The sequence below is a fragment of the Micromys minutus genome (genome assembly GCF_963924665.1).
Source record: "Micromys minutus genome assembly, chromosome: 1".
Lineage (NCBI taxonomy): Eukaryota > Metazoa > Chordata > Mammalia > Rodentia > Muridae > Micromys > Micromys minutus.
The window spans coordinates 684,845-706,116 of NC_137969.1; positions in this window are offsets into that span (position 1 = coordinate 684,845).

Here is a 21,272-nt window from a genome sequence, read left to right on the forward strand (position 1 = left end):
AATTACTAAATAAACAATTGCTTTTTAATTTGTTAAACCTAATAATTTTTTGCTTTTTGTTTTTTTTTTTGTTTTTTTATTGAAAAAAATTTAATTTAAAAAAGAAATAAATGTACAGATTTTAAAAGCATGTTTATATAAAATATATGAATACATTTTTGTCAGTACTTGATTTTTTTAATGGTTTGATATCATACATTAAAATCTTACTAGTTAAAATGCGCATAAACATGTAAAACAAGATGCAACCTGGAAATAGTCAGTTTTCTTGGTGTGTAAAGATTAAACATGATGATTTTTCTGTTTTCTTTTTTTTTCTTTTTTTTTTCTTTTTTGGCCTTTGTTTTTCTTGAACTTCATATAGTCTGTCAGTTGTTTCTAGGGTTTTCAGAGCTTTCTGGGTTTAGTAACCAATTATCAGTGACTGCTTATTATGTCTGTTTTTTGAGACTTGGTTACCTCACTCATGATGATATTCTCTAGATGCATCCATTTTCTTAAGAATTTCATAAAGTCATAGTTTCTGATAGCTGAGTAGTACTCCATTGTGTAAATATATCATAATTTTTGTATCCATTCATCTACTGAAGGACATCTGTGTTCTTTCCAGCTTCTGGCCATTATAAATAGGGCTGCTATGAACATTGTGTGTATTGTTTTGTGACCGATTATATGGTTAGTTTTGCAGAAGGTGCCGTGAGGTGCTGAGAAATTGTATTCTTTTGTTTAAGGGTGAAATGTTCTGTAGATGTCTATTATTTCCAATTGGTCCATAACCTCTGCTAGTTTCACTGCATCCTTGTTCAGTTTCTGTTTCCATAATCTGTCCATTGATGAGAGTGGGTGTTCAGGTCTTCCACTATTAGTTTTTGTGGTGCAATGTATTTTTTGAGCTTTAGTAGGGTTTCTTTTATGAATATGGATGCTCTTGTATTTTGACCATATATGTTAAAGATTGAGAGTTCCTCCTGATAAATTTTCCCTGTAATGAGTAAAAGGTGTCCTTCCTTATCTTTTGGATAAGTTTTAGTTTAAAATCTACTTTATATTTTGATGGCTACTCCAGCTTGTTTCTTGTGGTCATTTGCTTGGAAGGTTTTTCCCAGCTTTTTACTCTGAGAATGTGTCTCTGTTTGTCTCTGAGATGACAAAACATCTGTCTGCAACAAAACTGTGGATTCTGTTTATGTATTCAGTCTGATAGCCTATGTCCTTTTATTGAAAAATTGAGTGCATTTATGTTAAAATATATTAAGAAATAGTGGTTGCTGTTTCTTGCTATTTTTTATTTTAGAGGAAGAATTTGCCTGTGTGTCTTTCTTCTTTTGGTTTTCTTGCTTAGTTTTTGTTTGTTTCTTTGTTTGTTTGTTTTTACTAGGATGTAGCTTCCCTCCTCGTATTGGGTTTTCCAGCTATAATTCATTGTAGTGCTGAGTTTGTGGTCAGATATTTTGTAAATTTAGTTTTGTCCTGGAATATCTTAGTCTTTCCATCTATGGAGATAGAGAGTTTTCCTGGGTATAGTAGCTTGGGCTGACACTTGTGTTCTCTTCGGGTCTGCTTGATGTCTTTTTAGGATCGCCTAGCTTTCATAGTCTCTGTTGGGAAGTTGGGTGTCATTCTGATTGGTCTACCTTTATATGTTGCATGACCTTTTTCCCTTACTGCTCTTAGTATTTTTTCTCTGCATTGGGCAGTTTTGTTTTGACTATTATGTGTCAGGAGGGATTTCTTTTCTGGTCCACTATATTTGGATTTCTGTAGACTTATTTTATGCTCATGTTCATATCATTCTTAAGGGTAGGGAAGTTTTTTTCTACGATTTTGTTGAAGATATTTACTGTGCCTCTTAGTTGATAAAATTATGGAATGCTTCACAAATTTGCATGTCATCCTTGTGCAGGTGCCATGCTAATCTTCCCTGTATCATTCCAATTTTAGTGTATGTGCTGCCAAATCAAGCACAATTTTTTTTGTTTTAAATAGATACCTAAGATGGCAAATGTTAATACTCTTTCTTACTCAAGTATTAAGCTAGCAGGGTTTCCTGATTGATAAAATTATTGAAGAATAATGTTTCCAGATGGGTGTAGCTGTCGATTCTTATGGTATCATTAATCTGAAATCAGAAATAGGGAGGTCTTCAGAAGTTTGGAGTGATCATGGTCAATATAGGGAATTCCAGTTATAGTGTCAGATGCTGTACAAAGAAAGAAAAAAAAACAGCAATGAATAAAGAAACACAGAAAAATTTCATTTTATTTTCATAACTCCTGGCTCTGAAAGAGTCTTCCATGTCCCTTAGGAGATTTTGATTTTGATATAAAATGTAGGAAAAAGATGGTATTTATGAGATATTTATATCATATATTTGACTATATGGCTCTTCACATAAATGATGAAGCCATAACACACATGATATATCATGTTACCAATGGCATCTAAAACCAAGAGGCTATGTGAGTCAATCTAGGCAATAAGCACAGAACAAGAGAAAGAATAAAAACTAGAAGAATTTGATATCCTGAACCTGTGTGTGATTTCAAGGAAGAATAATGAGTTGTATCAAAGATTACTGTAAAAAACTAACTCTTATCCTCACATACTGAATTAAACAGTGTATTCTGGGTGGGTTTATGCTGTGACAGTGTTCTGCCATTCAGGAGCTCAAGACAAACTGACTGGAGAAAATTAAAAAGAAACAAGAACATAAACACGCGCACACACACACACACACACACACACACACACACACACACACACACACACACATCAAGATATTCAACCAACCAACTAAACAAATAAACAAACAAATTCAGCTTGTTATACAAATATTAGAATGAACATAGAAAGTTACTGACTTGGAATTAATGAAGAGCATGATAAAATTCAGACCACCAACATCATACCTGCTATTGAATCAGATTCAGGATAACAGTGGAAACACCAAAAAGTGGGTCAGAGCATCAGGTACAATGTAGTCTGAGAAGACATGAATCCATTTTTGTAGGAACTGATAACAGTCACTGTCTCTAGGGAGCAAAAACGTTTTACTGGAGACTTTAAGTAAGTATGTCCAAGGTATGGCTTTCTTTTATTGAACTAGATCAATCCATTCCTGTATCCAAGCCACACACATCCTGCTCAAACAGAGAGAAATGATTTTTCATTATCTGCTTTCTTTTCCAGCACCAAGGTCAGTCTTCTGACTTTTGTTATATTTAAGACTGCTATTAAATTGTGGTATATTTACACAATGGAGTACTACTCAGCTATCAAAAACAATGACTTTATGAAATTCTTAAGAAAATGGATGCATTTAGAGAATATCATCCTGAGTGAGGTAACCCAGTCACAAAAATCAGACATAATATGCAGTCACTGATAATTGTATACTAACCCCAGAAAGCTCTGAACACCCCAGAAACAACTGGCAGACTATATGAAATTCAAGAAAAACAAAGGTCAAAAAAAAGAAAAAAAGAAAAGAAAATGAAAAACCATTATGCTTAATCTTTACACACCAAGAAAACTTTTCCAGGTTACATCTTGTTTTACTTGTACTTTATGCTCATTGTAACTAGTAAGATTTTAATGCATACTATCAAACCTTTAAAAAAAATCAAGTATTGACAAAAATGTATTTGTATACTTTTATGCAAAAATGCTTAAAATCTGTACATTTATTTTTGTTTTTTAAAATAAAGTAGTTCATTTTAAAAAATGTTTAACATTTTTAATTTAAAAAATAACTGCTATTCACATATCTTCCCTGCTTTCCTCCTAAATAGAAAACTACACGGTTTAATATCTAATTCACTTATAGTTATTTAAAAATTTTGGTACTAGGTATTTTTATGCTTGTTTTCTCTCCCCATAACTTTGAATGTTGTAGAGTTCATATTTTAGATTCTGATTTGTGCTTATTCTAATGCCCAATATGATAGATTAAAAACAGGCTCAGATTCATACCTCTCTTCATGGTATCTGGTTCCTGCTTTTAGTTGTATAAATTTAAGTCACTTGGTTTCACTTAGCTAGTATGTTTTTAAGTTTAAATGCATTCACATTCAATTCTCTTACTACTGTTTAGCTTCATCAATTGAAAGCAATATTTGTTCTCAGTATTTACCCCATGCAAATTTATGCACTTAGACTCTAGAAATGTCTTTGTCACTGATGAGGTCACCATTGGGTACATTATCTCATCATCATTACTGCAAAGTGACTTGTGCTTTCCCATACTGAGCCTGAAGTCTGGGACAGTCATTCCTCCAAGCTATTGTTCAGCATGCAAAATATTGTTATGAATTGAGGTTTAATGATAATTATTTACATTAAACTAAATGGTGTGTATGAAAATCACCAGCATTTTTGCATATGAGGTCACTCTAAATTTCTCTGTCGCTTTCTTACTGGGGATTGAATGGATCTATAGTTCATATTCATTTTTAATTAATATAAGTTTATCAAGGGCCTTCTTCCTTGAGAGGAACAAGAACATGTTTCTATATATACAGGTACTAATTTAAGAATGTCATATTAGCAAAGACCTGCAATTAGTGGAAATGACATTGTCACTCATAAAATCAACAGTGATTTTTTTGTATGACATTTTGTTTGTAAATAAATTCTATGCTTTAAGCACGTAAGGAGAATTTTACTTTATTTTTTAAAAGGAGTCAGAGTCCTGACAAAACTCTATTTTAAATTAGTTCTACTTACAACTTTTCAGTACTATAAATAATATACTACATGTATTGTTTGAATTGAATATTAGAAAACTACAACAGAAAAGCATCTTAATTGATGCAGCAAAGCTATCAACACTCAATGAAAGGCAAACTCACTCCCAAATTTTCTGAAGAAATTGTGCCTATTTTCTTCAAATGATATCTTACATCTTTTTCTGCATGTGTATAATATGTGTAATTTTTGATAGGATAGCTGATATAAAAAGAAAACTGTTAAAGTCTAGTTGAGATCTACTACTACTCTCATAAGATTTGCTTTATATATGAGGCTCTATAGTAGGAAAGGATACAATAATTTATCACAGATAACTCACAAAATACTGAGTGGCAGAAAATAATAATTAAAGAGTATAAGAAAACTTAGTACTGTGTCATTTGTCTATGAAAATGGATTAAATGTTATTAAGGAACATTTTGAATTATGACATGATAAAGTATGCATATTCTCTCACCTAACATATATACCATGTACTCTTTATAGCTTAACAAAAGGTTTGTGTTTTTCTCTTTTCCCAAGAGTGTTACAGTAAACAAGAAGGTTAAATCCTTGAATAACTGGAGTGAATTTGATTACATCTAATTAGCTGCTGAATCATATCTAAACTCTTATTTGGAACACAAAATATAAGTAATCTAAGTAATGGTTCAAAGATCAAAGAATTCCTCACTGTTTTTTTTTTCAAATTAGTTACATTTATTTTATTTTGTGTAAATGAGCACATTACTCATATATATATATGGTTAGGGTTAGGGTTAGGGTTTTATATATATATATATATATATATATATATATATATATATATATATATATATATATATCTGTCTAGCTGAAGATAGATATAACATATTTAAAAACTACAGGGCATTTGATCATTAAAGCTATTGTCTAGACTTTAAAACACCTAAAAGAATGTCTCACCAAAATCTGTCACAATAATGATTTTTTTTATACTGTAAAAGCAAATTCTTTGGTCTTCCAGCATGGGCAAAAATGTCTACAAAAAGCTCCTTTAGAAATATCAGCAAATGGCAAAAGTTTACCTTGTTGAATCTCAGAGAATTCTGAACAGAAAAAGAAAAACTTCATATGTAGTCAAAGGAACCATGTTCACATCTCCCTGGAAGAGAAGGTTTTGAACACAAACCTTTTCAGCCCAAATTTTTAACATAATTTTTATCTAATATTATCAAGGAAGGAAACCTAGCTCTTAGAAATATCAGAAAAGGAGGTAGAAGTGGGAAAAAACCTGGAGTAGAGCCACACACACATCTCCTTTCATGCTGAGAAGGACATTTTATCTATGTTCAGTGTTGAAACCTCTGGTCTTTTATTTTTTTTTAAATTAGATACTCTGTAGTTACATTTGAGGTGTTATCTCTTTACCCTACCCTGCTCCCATCCCCCCTCTCCATTTGCCTTCACAAAGGTGCACTCTCTGCTGATTACTCTCTCCACTCCATTGCCTTGTTATTCCCCAACATTAGGAAAGCATGCTTTCCCTGTAACAAAAGGCTTCTTCTCACATTGATGCCAGACACTGGTATCTTCAGCTATTTAAGCAACTGAATCAATAGGCTCTGAATATGTGCACAAAAGTTGGTGCTTTACTTCATGGGAGGCTGCAACCCCTTTTAGCTCCTTAGAGTTTTTTTGTTTGTTTGTTTGTTTGTTTGTTTGTTTTCTTTCTTTTTTCTTTTTTCTTTCTTTGTTTTTGCTTTTTTTTTTCTTTTTCTTTTTTAGCAACTTCATTGAGATCCTTGAGTTTAGACTGATGGTTAGTTGCAAGCATGCTCAGCTGTATGTATATGACTCTAGCATAGTCCCTGAGGGAGCATCTCTGCATGGTTCCTGCCAGTATATACTTTTGGGGATCAGCTATACTGCTTGGATTTGGTGATTGTATATGTGGTGGATCCCAAGGTGAGGAGGCTTCTGAGTGATCTTTTCTTCAATCCCTGTTCCTCTATTTGACCTTGCATTTCCTCCCAGGAGAGTTTTGTTCTCTTTTCTAAGGAGGACTGAGGCATCCCCATTTTAGCCTTCCTTCTTTTTGACCTTCATAATACCTGTGAATTTTTTCTTGGGTATTGAGTATTCAGAGCTTTCTGGGGCTAATATCAGTTCTGTTTAAAAGGAGGGGCCAATATCCACTCTTCATGAAAAGCAAAGTCTTGTAAATGGCAAAATTAATGCTTCTCTGATGACTAATAAAAATTTAAAATTTGTATGACATAAAACTTTCAGGTTCATGAAAAGTGCAGCTCAGGATTGAAGATCTGTTGAAAATTTCATATATACTCTCATTTTCTCTCTCTGATTACTGCTGTGTATTTCTAAACTTAAGAACCTGATAGTGCACTTTCAAGCACTATGGTGTCTGTTAATTTGATATTCTTTTCTTATTTTTATGGAAGCTAATCACATATCTGTATACAGAATAAAAACAGAAGGCAGCAAGAAGATGTTAGAAATTTTTATTATTCATATGTCATGAACTATTGCTCTTTTCACAATAAAATGTACTTATAAAGGAAAATTGATATTCTTTGGAAATGTGATTTTTGCTGTAATATTTCACTGAAATTGCAAGGAACAGTGAATGATGGACAATTCTCAGGGAACTATTCTAGGAATTAAAATGATTAGTTCACCTGTTGTGCTTATGTTTAATTCATTCTCCATTGATTTATATCCGTCATTTCTGTAACATTGCTCATGTGTACAAATATGATGGGCTTATCACACACCATTGAGGCATCAAGTAACATTGAAATATGTTGATATGCCTATATAGATGAGGGATGCCAGACACATTTCCATCACACTAACAACACACACAGCAGGCCTTTCATTTTCTGTAAAGAAACTGTCTCCTGCTTTATAATCAGCATGTGAAAACAGCAAACTCTTTCAGTAATGTTTATCAGAATATTTTAAGTAGAGTTATGTTTTTAGTGAAGAAAGGCATCATTATTAAGATAAAATTCCTATCTGGAGTTAAATGGAACTTTTGAAAATAGATTATAATTCATCTTCCTTCTTAATTAATCATCTTCTATTTTGAGGTTTATTACTAGCATTGCTTTCATGTTTGGAAGAACACTGCTAGTCCGTATTAGACTACAAAATGTGAACAATCAGTTACCACTGCATTTTACTGACTGCTTCAGTTATGAGAAAATGAACAATGATTTTATTGGTGGGGAAATTTCTAGCTATAAAATAAAGATATATACCAGGCACTCACATTCTCTATGGATAAAATAATCATTCAGTGAGTATTTTCATGGGCTTATTGGCTTGTTAAATTATGTAAACAATACTAAATATAAATGTGTGGAAGGAAAAAAGGCAGACTATTAGGTACCTCACCATGCAATTGTGCATAATGGTGTAAGGAAAGCTTGGTTTTATTTTCTGATGACTTGTTTCCTGAATACTTTAGCCTTGTATGCCACTAGCTCTTTGAAACTGCACACTTTAGCATTTTTAGTGCTTATACTATTGGCTGTATTTTCAATTTGTAGCATTGCTACCATATGATCTAGACTTTAAAAAAACAGAATTTCGTTTCTTTTTGATCATAACATGCTTAGTACAGTGTTGAATACAAAGCAAATTGTTGTTTATCAGAAGAAATATGGTTAGACATATATTGGCCACTATTAATGTAAACATAGTAAATTTAAAACATATTATACTTGTTGGGGCTTACAAAATATGAAGGTGTTCAATACTTTTCTTTTGACAGTGGCCACTAAAAGGTATTCATTGAGATTTTTTTCACAGATTAAGAATGCAAGGGTTTGGAGGAAGGAACAGAAAGGAGTAACTGATGATAGTATATTGTAATTTAAAAATTAAAATAAATAATAAGTAAAAATAACAGCAAATATCAAAACTGACTCACAAAAAGCACAGAACAAAAGGAATTGGAATATTTGTAACAGAAAATTTCATAGGCTCCTGTGGATTCAGCTGATATAAAATATTGTACAGAATTCATTGTTTTCTTTAGATATTTAAAAATCCTTGACAATATACTATTTGGTTTTTGTGTGATTCACTTTTTTTTAAACGACTTTATTTTACAAAACAAAGATAAATGTACAGATTTTAAACATTTTTTGCTTAAATTTATACTTTTTTGTCAGTACTGTTTTTTCAGACATTAAAATAATTTTTCACATAAAACCATGTGAATATATTTTTTTTAGTCAGTACTTGATTTTTTTCAAGGGCCCGACAGTACGCATTGAAAACCCAATAGTTACAATAAGCATAAAGTACATACAAAACAAAACGAAACATGGAAACAGTCAAAGTCTTCTTGTTTGTAAATATATGTATATTTTTTTGTTTTCTATATTTCATGGACTTCATACAGTCTGTGAGTTGTTTATGAGGGAGTGCAAGCCTCTGGGGTTAGAATCCCACTATCAGTGACTGCATATTATGTCTGTTCTTTTGTGACTGGGTTATCTCACTCAGGATGATATTCTCTAGATGCAGCCATTTTCTTAAGAATTTGGTTAAGTCATTGTTTCTGGTGGCTGAGTAGAATTCCATTGTGTATATGTACCACAATTTTTGTATCCAGTCATCTTCTGAAGGACATCTGGGTTCCTTCCAGCTTCTGGCTATTATGAATAGAGCCGCTATGAACATTGTGGTGCATATATCTTTGTTGTGTATTAAAGAGTCTCTGGGGTATTTGCCCAGAATTGGAATAGCTGGGTCTTCAGGTAGTACTATATCCAATTTTCTGAGGTATCGCCAGACAGATTTCCAAAGTGGTTGTATTAGCTTGCAACCCCACCAACAGTGGAGAAGTGTTCCTCTTTCTCCACAGCCTCGCCAGCATCTGCTGTCATCTGAGTTTTGGATCTTGGCCAATCTGACTGGTATGAGATAGAATCTCAGTGTTGTTTTGATTTGCATTATCCTGATGGCTAAGGATGTCAAGCACATCCTCAGATGTTTCTCGGCCATTCCGTGTTCCTCAACTGAAAACCTTTTGTTTAGCTCTGTACCCCATTTATAATAGGGTTATTTGATTCTCTGGTGTCGAGCTTTTAGAGTTCCTTGTATACCTTGGATATTAGGCCTCTATCTGATGTGGTGTTGGTAAAGATCTTTTCCCATTCTGTTCGTTGCCGTTTTGTTTTCTTGACAATGTCCTTAGCCTTACAGAAACTTTGCAATCTCATTAAGTCCCATTTGTTAATCATTGACCTTAGAGTTTGATCCATTGTTGTTTTGTTCAGGAAATTTTCTTCTGTACCTATGTGTTCTAAGGTTTTCCCTACTTTCACATCTAAAAGTTTCAGTGTATCTGGTTTAATGTGGAGATCTTTGATCCACTTACACTTGAGCATTGTACAAGGAGATAAGAAAGGGTCTATTTTCATTCTTTTGCATGCTGAGTGCCAGTTGGACCAGCACCATTTGTTGAATAGGCTGTCCTTTTCCCACTGAATGTTTACAGCTCCTTTGTCAAAAATGAGGTGACCATATACATAAGGGCTCATTTCTGGATATTCTATTCTATTCCATTGATCCACATGCCTATTTCTGTACCAGTACCATGCAGTTTTCAGCACAATTGCCTTGTAATATAGCTTGAGGTCAGGGATAGTGATTCCCGCAGATGTTTTTTTGTTTTTGAGGATGGATTTCACTATTCTAGGTCTTTTGTTATTCCATATGGAATTGCACATTGATCTTTTCAATTCCATGAAGAACTGTGTTGGAATTTTGATGGGGATTGCATTGAATCTGTAGATTGCTCTGGGTAGGATGTCCATTGTTAAGATATTGATTTTTCCAATCCATGAGCATGGGAGATGTTTCCATTTTCTGAGATCCTCCTCAATTTCTTTCTTTAGAGGTTTGAAGTTCTTGTCATACAGGTCCTTCACTTGCTTAGTTAGAGTCACACCAAAGTATTTCATAGTTTTTGTGATGATTGTGAAGGTACCTTTTCCCTAATTTCTTTCTCCACAGGTTTTTCCTTTAGTATAAAAAGGCTACTGATTTCTTTGATTTAGTTTTGTATCCGGCCACTTTGCTGAACTTGTTTATCAGCTGTAGGAGTTCTCTGGTGGAATTTTTGGGGTCACTCAAGTACACTATCATGTCATCGGCAAAGAGTGATTTTTTTATCTCTTCCTTTCCGATTTGTATCCACTATATCTCCTTTTGCTGTCTAATTGCTCCAGCCAGGACTTCCAGTACTATGTTGAATAGGTAGGGGAAGACTGGGCAGCCTTGTCGATTCCCTGATTTTAGTGGGATTGCTTCAAGTTTCTCGACATTAAGTTTCATATTGCCTGTTGTTTTGCTGTATATTGCTTTTATTATGTTTAAGTATGAACCTTGGATTCCTGTTCTTTTCAGGACTTTTAACATGAAGGGGTGTTGGATTTTGTCAAATGCTTTCTCAGCATCTAGTGAGATGACCATTTGATTTTGATTTTGATTTTGTATATATGGTGGATTACTTTGATAGATTTTGTTATGTTAAACCATCTCTGCATCCCAGGGATGAAGCCTACTTGGTCATGATGAATGATCGTTTGATGTCTTTTTGGATTCGGTTTGCAAGAATTTTGGTGAGTATTTTTGCATCAATTTTCATATGTGAGATCGGTCAGAAGTTCTCTTTCTTTGTAGGGTTTTTGTGTGGTTAAGGTACTGGGTTATTGTAGCCTCAAAAAATGAGTTGGGTAATATTCCATGTGATTCTATCTTTTGAAATAATTTGGAGAGTATTGGTGTTATATCCCCAATAAATGTCTGATAAAATCCTGCACTGAACCGTCTGGACTTGGGCTTTTTTTGGTGGGGAGGTTTTTGATGACTTCTTCTATTTCTTGAGGTGTTATAGGGTTATTTAGATGGTTTACTTGGTTCTGGTTTAACTTTGGGATCTTGTATCTGTCTAGGAATTCATCCATTTCCTCTAGATTTTTTAATTTTTTTGGAGTATAAGTTTTTGTAGTAGGATCTGATGATTTCTTGAATTTCCTCAGTTTCAGTTGTTATGTGGCCACTTTCCTTTCTGATTTTGTTCATTTGTATACTCTCTCTTTGCACTCTAGTTAGTCTGGCTAGGGGTTTATCAATCTTGTTGATTTTTTCAAAGAACCAACTCTTTGTTTTGTTGATTTTTTCAATGGTTCTTTTTGTTTCTATTTGGTCTATTTCTGCCCTAATTTTGCTTATTTCTTGCTGTCTACTATTTTTGGGTATACCTGCTTCCTTTAATTCTAGGGCTTTTAGCTGTGCTGTCAGGTTGCTGATGTAAGCTCTCTCCAGTTTCTTTTTGGAAGCACTTAGGGCTATGAGTTTTCCTCTCAATACTGCTTTCATTGCATCCGATAGGTTTGGGTATGTTGTGTTTTTATTTTCGTTGAATTCTAGAAAATCCTTAATTTCTTACTTTATTTCTTCTTTGACCCTGCTATCCTTTAACAGAGCATTGCTTAGTTTCCATGTGTACGTGGGCTTTTTGTTGTCTTTGCTGTTGTTAAAAACTAGCTGTAGACCATGGTGATATGAGAGGATGCATGGGAATATTTCAATCTTCTTATATTGATGGAGGATTTTTCTATTTTCAATTATTTGGTCAATTTTCGAGAAAGTGCCATGGGGTGGTGAGAAGAAGGTATATTCTTTTGCTTTAGGATAATATGTTCTGTATATATCTATTAATTCTAGTTGTTTCAAAGTCTCTGCTAGTTTTGCAGTGTCCTTGTTCAGTTTCTGTTTCCATGATCTGTCCATTGGTGAGAGTCGGGTATTAAAGTCTCCCACTATTATTGTGTGGGGTGAAATGTATTTTTTTAGCTTTAGTAGTGTTTCTTTTATGAATGTGGGTGCTTTTTTATTTGGAGCATATATGTTAAGGATTGAGAGTTCCTCCTGACAGATTTCCTCGGTAATGAGTAAAAAGTGTCCTTCCTTATCTTTTTTGATAACTTTTGTTTGGAAATTTATTTTATTCGATATTAGAATAGCCACTCCAGCTTGCTTTATGGAGCTGTTTTCTTGGAAGTATTTTTTCCACCCTTTTACTCTGAGATAGTGTCTGTCTCTGTCTCTGAGATGAGTTTCCTGTATGCAGCAAAAGGCTGGATTTTGTTTATGTATTCAGTTTGATAGTCTATGTCTCTTTATTGGGGAGTTGAGTCCATTTATGTTAATAGATATCAAGGAATAGTTGTTTCTGTTTCCTGCCATTATTGCTTTTTTGTGTTGATTTGTGTCTGTGTTTTGTTCTTCTTTTAGTTTTCTTGTTTAGGAGTTTTCTTTTTTTTTTTTACTAGGCTGTATTTTCCCTCATTGTATTGGGTTTTACACCTATAATTCGTTGTAGTGCTGGGTTTGTGGTCAGATATTTTGTAAATTTTGATTTGCCTTGAAATATCTTCATCTCTCCATCGATGGTGATTGATAGTTTTGCTGGGTATAGCAGCTTGGGCTGGCACTTGTGCTCTTTTATTGTGTGCATGATATCTGTCCAGGCTCTTCTAGCTTTCATGATCTCTGTTGAGAAATCAGGTGTGAGTATGATTGGCCTGCTTTTATATGTTACCTGACCTTTTTTCCTTACCGCTTTTAGTATTTTTTCTTTGCTTTGGGCACTTGATGTTTTTACTATTATTTGTCAGGAGGTATTTCTTTTCTTGTCCCACCTATTTGGAGTTCTGAAGACTTCTTTTATGCTCGTGATCATCTCATTCTTGAGGGTAGGGAAGTATTCTTCTACAATTTTGTTGAAGATATTTACTGTGCCTCTTAATTGATATCCTTCTCCCTCTTCTTTTCCTATTATCCTTAGGTTCGGTCTTCTCATTGTGTCTTGGATATCCTGGACATTTTGGGTTAGGAGCTTTTTGTTTTTAGCATCATCTCTGGCTGTTTTGTCTATGTTTGCAATGTTGTCTTCTGCCCCCGAGATTCTCTCTTCGATCTCTTGTAATTTATTGGAAATGCTTTCTTCTTTGACTCCTGATTTCTTTTTTTTTGGTGTTCTGCCTCTAGGGTTATCTCTTTTAGTGTTTCCTTTATTGTGTCAATTTTCTTTTTAATTTCCCTTTTCCATTCCTTTATTTTTTTGGTTCTGTTTTCCTCTAGTTCTTTGAGTTCTTTGAGTGTTTTTCTTGTTTCTTCTTTAAAAGCTTCTGAATCTTTTTGATTTTCCTTGCTTTTTTTTTAAGTATCTCTATCAGCATCTTGATGTATGATTTCAGGTCTGTTTCTTCTTTTCCTGGAGTGTTCGGAATTCTGATGTTTGCTGTTATGGGAAAGCTGGGTTCTCGTGTTGCTAGATTGTCTTGGTTTCTTTGGGATATCCTCTTTCGCTTTCCTCTTGCCATTTTGTTGTCAGTGATATGTTCTTGCCTTTCCCTTGTATCTGGTCTATGTCCCTGGATCTCCACTGGTCTAGGTGTCAGATGGGCCGAGCCCTGTTCTATGCCTCAGAGTCGTAGGGTGTGAACAGAAGTTCCAATGTTCTGTTTCTGGTTGCTGGATCAGGCACATCAGGGCAGGGCAAGGCAGGGGGTGTACTTTCCGTGTGCACTTCGCAGAGATCTCTCTGCTCCCCTGCAGCCTAGGTCTCCCACTTACCAGATGTTCAGCCTTTAAGAGCTGCCTTTTCGGGTAGCAGAATGGCCGGGTTCCACTCTGCATCCTGAAGTTGCCTCCGGGTGGAAACAGATGTTCTAATTTTCTGTTCCCAGTCACTGGATCGGGCAAGGCAGGGCAGGGCAAGGCAGGGTGTTCACTTTCTGTGTGCACTCCACAGAGATCTTTCTGCTCCCCTGAGGCCCAGTTCTTCCATCCACTAGTTGCTCTATGAGCCGCCATTCCAGGTGACAGATGGGCCAGGCTTAGCTCTGAATCCTCTTTAGTTCATTTTTATATAGAATTTTTTATTTTTTATTTTTCAGATCTCACTTGATCTAGTATATTTAAAGGATTACCAAATGTCCAAGATTTCTGTAAGCAAAAATAGTTATTAAGAAGAACAACAACCTGTTTGAGTAGATTATCAATGGAAACAGCAGGTCACTTGACAACATGGCAAGAAAATGAAAATGTGCATGAAAATACAATTAAAGTAACTGGAATTATGGCATCCTCGTAGGTGGCTTTTCTGAGTATATAATTCTGGCCCCACTCAAGTTACTGATTAACAATCCTGGAAACAATTGCTGAGAACGATCCAAGATGAGAGATGAAAGACTTGCATCTCCTTTGCATTCATTGTCTTAGATGATTCTTAAAATAGTGATTACTGAACTGGGAGTGTCATGCACCTTCAATCAAAGAATTAACTTCAAGAAGAAATTTTTTGGAGAATTCTGTGGGGAAAGTTGCTTTTTTAAAAATTATTACTCAGAAGATTAAACCTCTAGTCTTTGGAAACAACTTTATTATTACAAGAGCTCTCAGTTTCACTGTGGTCTTTGTACTTACTACTTCATGAAGCCATTCAAAAGAATAAAAAGTAAAGCAATCTGTCCACATAAGCCTGCCCTAACCTGTACAGCTGGGGTTTACTTACTACTTAAGCACATTATTTTTCTTTTCTATTATTGCTTTCAGCTGGAAGCTTCTTAGCCAATATAACACCTAGACTTTAAAACAATCTAATTCTATTCTCAGAAATTTAATATTATAGACAAATAGGACAAATGATTATATTATTCCCAGACATGCTAAATCAGACAAGTGTTTTACTTAAACTTCATTATTATTATAAATTATTTGAAATTCTCATCAAAGCCACTCTTGAGTTCCCCTTTATCCACCAGAACCATGCTTATTAAATTTCAACATGTATATCTGAAGAGTAGGACTTGAAATTGCAGATGCCTTACAAGCTGCAAGTGATGTTGGCAAAGTTGGTCCATAGAACGCACTGAATAGAAGGACCAAGCAGGAACGAATCATTGTTCTTAAAGTAGACAGCAAGAAAATATATTTAATTGTTTAATGACAAATAGACTCTATTCACTTTCATATATTGTATATCTTCATAGAATTTTATTCTAAGTATATATACATATTTCATACTTATAACCATCTTACATATGAAAAAATTAATCTCACAAGTTTTTAATGCCATGGGAAAGATTGCTGGAGGGGAAACTTCTTGATTGAAATTTCTTTCACCACTTAATTCAATTTTGTAGAAATAAATTGACTGACTATGCAAAAATAGGAAAATCATTGACATATGAATTGTATAAAATAAACAATTATCAGATACTTACAAAGATTTATATAAAAAAGCATTATGCATAACATGATTACTCAAACAGCTCAACCTATTCATTTTGATAGTATGAGCTATGCCCTGGCCGTAATGGTTTTATTGCTCTAATCATTTGTTAACACATTTTAAAATTGCCTTAATTATTTTTATTTATATTCTTTCAAAAACATTTCTTTTGATGTTTATTGTGGTACAGAATGTTCGTTCTTTTTTTAATTGAACAACTTTGTTTTAAAAGACAAAGATAAATGTACAGATTTTAAAAGCATTTTTGCGTAAAAGTATATGTATACATTTTTGTCAGTACTTGATTTTTTAAAGGTTTGATAGTATGCCTTAAAATCTTACAAGTTACAAGGAGCATAAAGTACATGTAAAACAAAACATTACCTGGAAATAGTCAAAGTTTTCTTGGTCTGTAAAAATTAAGCATAGTGATATTTCTTTTTTCTTTTTCTTTTCCTTTTGCCTTTGTTGTTCTTGAACTTCATATAGTCTGTAAGTTGTTTCTGGGGTTTTCAGAGCTTTCTGGGGTTAGTATCATGTTATCATTGACTGCATATTATGTCTGTTCATATGTGGAATTTGATAAGATATAAATTTTGTATGTTCTGAATGTATTTGCTATTTCTATCTCTAATTGCAGGTGTAGCATATGATGATTCCTGTATAAATTATATTCTATCCTGTTTTGGGAAAGGTAAGATAATGATACTTGCTTCTAGTTTCTGCCTGCACCTGCAGCTGACCTGGTGCCAGAGCACTTTTTACCCAGACTCTGCTGGGAGAGAACTGGTCTTCAAGTAGTGTGGACACACAGGATTGATTACAGGAGCGTCAAGCCACTGTTAGAATCAGCAAGAGCATCTAACATTAGAGATAAGCAGATGGCAAGAGGCAAGACTAAGGACCTAAGACACTAAAACCAAGGCTATTTGGGTTAGGGTTCGGCATTATCAGAACCCAGTTTCCCCTCCACAGCAAGTCCTGGATACTTCACCACAATGGAAAAGCAAGATTCAGATTTAAAATTACAACTCATGATGATGTTAGAGAACTTTAAGAAGGACATTAATAACTCCCTTAAAGAAATACATGACAGCACAGGTAAACAGGTAGAAAACCTTAAAGAATTACAAGAAAACAGGAGCAAACTGGTGAAGGAGTTGAACAAAATCATCCTGAATCTATAAACAGAAATAGAAACAATAAAAATATCACAAAGAAAGACAAGTCTGGGGATAGAAAACCTAGGAAAGAAGTCAGGAGTCATAGACAGAAGAATCACCAACAGAATACAAGAGATGGAAGAGAAAATCTCAGAAGCAGAAGATACCACAGAAAACATTGACAAAATAGTCAAAGAAAATGAAAAATGCAAAAATCTCCTAACCCAAAACATCCAGGAAATCCACGGTACAATGACAAGATAAAATCTGAGGATAGTAGGAATAGAAGAGTGTGAAGAGTCCCAACTTAAAGTGCCAGTAAATATCTTCAACAAAATTATAGCAAAAAAAAAAAAAAAACTTCCCTAATTTAAAGTACGATATGCCCATAAAAATACAAGAAGCCTACAAAATCCTGAATAGATTGGATAAGAAAATAATTTCCTCACATCACATAGTCAAAGCAACAACTGCACAAAACAAAGAAAGCATATTAAAGACAGTAAGTGAAAAAGGTCAAATAACATACAATGATAGACTAATACTTTACAAACTATTCCACAAAATAGGAACAGATGGAAAACTGCCCAATTCTTTTTATGCAAGCCACAATTATGCTCATACTTAAACCATCCTTGTCTCCTCCTATACTTGTCTTATGAGGAAGAGAGGATGGGTAGAGGGGAAAGGGAGGTAGAACATCCCCTTTTCTAGTTTAAAAAATACTGAATAAATGATTATGCATTCAGAAAAACATATATTTGGATGGACTTTCAGAGATTCAAGGTTTTGTGGATCCTAGACAATGGGAATCTTTCTTCTTTGTATTAGCTTGACTATGCCAACAAAATACAGATATATAATTAATTATTTTATATGAATGAGTCTGTCAGGCTGTTTTCCACAAAAGACTAATACGTGAAATGGAAACTGAATAAAAACAGAGTGCCATCTTTTATGTACACAGTCCATGGTCAAGACAGAAATACAGCAAAAGGCTGAGAAGTTTCAAGAATTTTGCTGCTAGAGAGTTTACTGGGAGGTATTACTGAAATGGGACCTTTATCTCAATAATTTCATAGGCCTTGGATTTGGACTCAAAATATACTACAGACTCTTCTAGATCCCCAGATTCCAGATGACTTAGTGAGGAGAATTAAAGCTCTCTCTCCATTCTTCTCCATCCATTTTCCTCCATCCTTCTCTCTCTCTGCCTCCCACTATACCCACCTCTCATATACTTATGCACACCCCCACCAACATCACCACCAACACCATTACCACCATTAACAACCACTAGCACCACCACCAGGAACAGCAGCGAGAGCTTTTGTGTCTGTATTGACTGGTTTTGTGTCAACTTGACACAAGCTACAGTTATCACAGAAAAAAGAAGCCTCAGTTGAGGAAATGCCTGTAAGGTATTTTCCCCACTAGTGATCAAGGGAGGAGGTCCCAGCTCATTGTGGGTGGTGCCATTCCTGGGTTGGTAGACCTGGGTTCTTTAAGAAAGCAAGATGAGCAAGCCAGGGAAAGCAAGCCAGAAAGTAACATCCCTCCATGGCCACTTTATCAGCTGCTGCTTTCTCACCTGTCTGAGTTCCAGCCCTGACTTCCTTTGGTGATGAACAGCAATGTGAAAATGTAAGCTGAATAAACTCTTTTCTCCCCAACTTGCTTTTTTGTCATGATGATTCACGCAGGACTAGAAACCTGACTAAGACAGTGTCCTTTTGTAAAAAGCCTTAACATAGACCTATTTGAAATTTAAAAACAGAAGAAAGTATTTTTTCTTTATTTTATACATGACTATATAAACCACCAATTTCAATTTTGGGACTTCACAGATTCTACGAAAGTCATACATGATACATGATTTCAGTTTAAGAATACTGTTGTTGTATATACAGAGGATATCAGATAATAAAACACACTTTAAAAATTGTCTTTTTCTCTTAAGGTATACAAAAAAAAAGTTTGACATGAATTTTTAACAGAGATTTCAATTCCATAAAATTTTTAAGATAGTGTTTCAGAAAACCTTGAGATATTACAAGGAAAACTATCCATTTTGTGGTATTTTAGATGTAGACACCATTTGTAACTGCCTTTATAATGTGGGCTGAGATCAGGACTCCTAGGAAAGATTTAGGAAAAAGATTGAGGGAGTTGAAGTGGACGATAACTCCATAGGAAAAATAACACCATCAACTAACTGGACCCCTGGAAGCTCACAGAGACTAAGTAACCAAAAGAGCATACATGTGCTCATCTATGGCCCCACACCACATATGGAGCAGAAAACTGCCTTGTCTTACCTCAGCGGAAGAGGCTGTGCTTAATCCTTTAGATACTTGATGCCTCAGAGTAGGGGAATGTTGGCAAAAATGATGTGGGGGTGGGTAGATAAGGTAGCACCCTCTTCAAAGCAAAGAGGAGAGGGGAAATGATGAATAACTTGAGAAGGGAGAAACTTCATTTGGATTGTAAATAAATAAAATAATTTAATAAAAATTCAACCACAGTGAAAAATGACATTTCTCCTCATTTATTATTTTCATTTCCTGCTCAGTTTATTTATAAAAGTCTTTGGAAAATATACTGATACTTTACTTGAATTTTTATCAGAAAAATTTTGACTTCTCAATAGTTTACTTATTATTACTAGTGAAAATTTTGAATCTTATATTAGATAAAATTTTGTTTATTTAAATAAAACTTAATTTTTAAAATGACAATGGTATCCAACATAGCAATATAATCTACCAATTAATAATTGAGTCAAGCAGAAATATGAGATGAAGAGAGAAGCACAGTACAGAATTTAGAAATTATTTAAATTCCTGGACAAAACAGTGTGGTATCAAATATTTTGAACATTACCCTGTTAGAGAAATAAAATAACTGACATTCAAAAAATTCAGAAAAATCTTTTCATTTGACTTGTTTTTACTTTCTTAATTTATGTTGTTTATTCTTTGCTTCATTTTATGGGATGGATTATATCCTAACAACTTTTTTGGAAAACAGTTTTAATTTTGGTTGATATTTCAACACTCAGTGTGTGTGTGTGTGTGTGTGTGTGTGTGTGTGTGTGTGTGTGTGTGTATGTGTGTGTGTGTGTGTGTGTGTGTGTGTGTGTGTGTGTATTTGTGAGTGCATTAGTAGTGTAACAATATTTACCTGAACACATGAATATAGAACATCCTAAATTCAGGGCAGATAGTATTCAAAGACATCAACAGAATAAGATCGCTGTGTGAGGTGCTTATTCTTCTCTGATTAAAATTAATAACTCATGGACTATTCACCTATGAGCAGAATAAATATTTTTACAATGTCATTGACACAAGAATAATTTTACTTAGCTCATTACATGCTAATTGAGACTAGGCCCTGGGCTGAGATCTTAAAGACTAAATTACTATCTTAATTACTGTGTTACTGTTTTATTCCTGTGATAAAGTGCCATGACTATGGCATCTTATAAATGGAAAAATGTAACTGGAGGTTTAGTTACAGTTACAGAGGGTTTGTCCAGGAATATCATGATGAGAAGCATGGCTGAGGGCTGACAGCCTGGTCTTGAAGTAGTAGCTATAATACCCTGTATCCTAATGCTCACACACCAGGTAGGAGAGAAGGACAGTGATAGCTGGTCAGAGAGACCCAGAGACCCAGAGACAGAGACCCGGAGATAGGAACAGTAGCACAGAGAAAGTCAGAAAGAGAGAGAGAGCGAGGGGAGTGAGACAGAAAGAGACAGATTGTATAGAAGCTTTTGAAACCTCAAACCTCACCTAGAGTAGTATACATTTCCCCAAACACCACACCTTTTACTCCTTCCCCAAAATTTCAAATATCTGGGGAACCAAGTATGTGCCTTTGGAAATGATCCTCGGTCAAACCTCAGTTACCTATACTGACTTGTAAAAATGATATTAGAATCTTTAGTCTATCATGATAATGCAGAACCAGAATTCTTTACCTATTCATTTAGTTACTGGCTATAAAACACCTTTTTATTAAATATTCTTTCTTCTCATTTACCGGTTTAA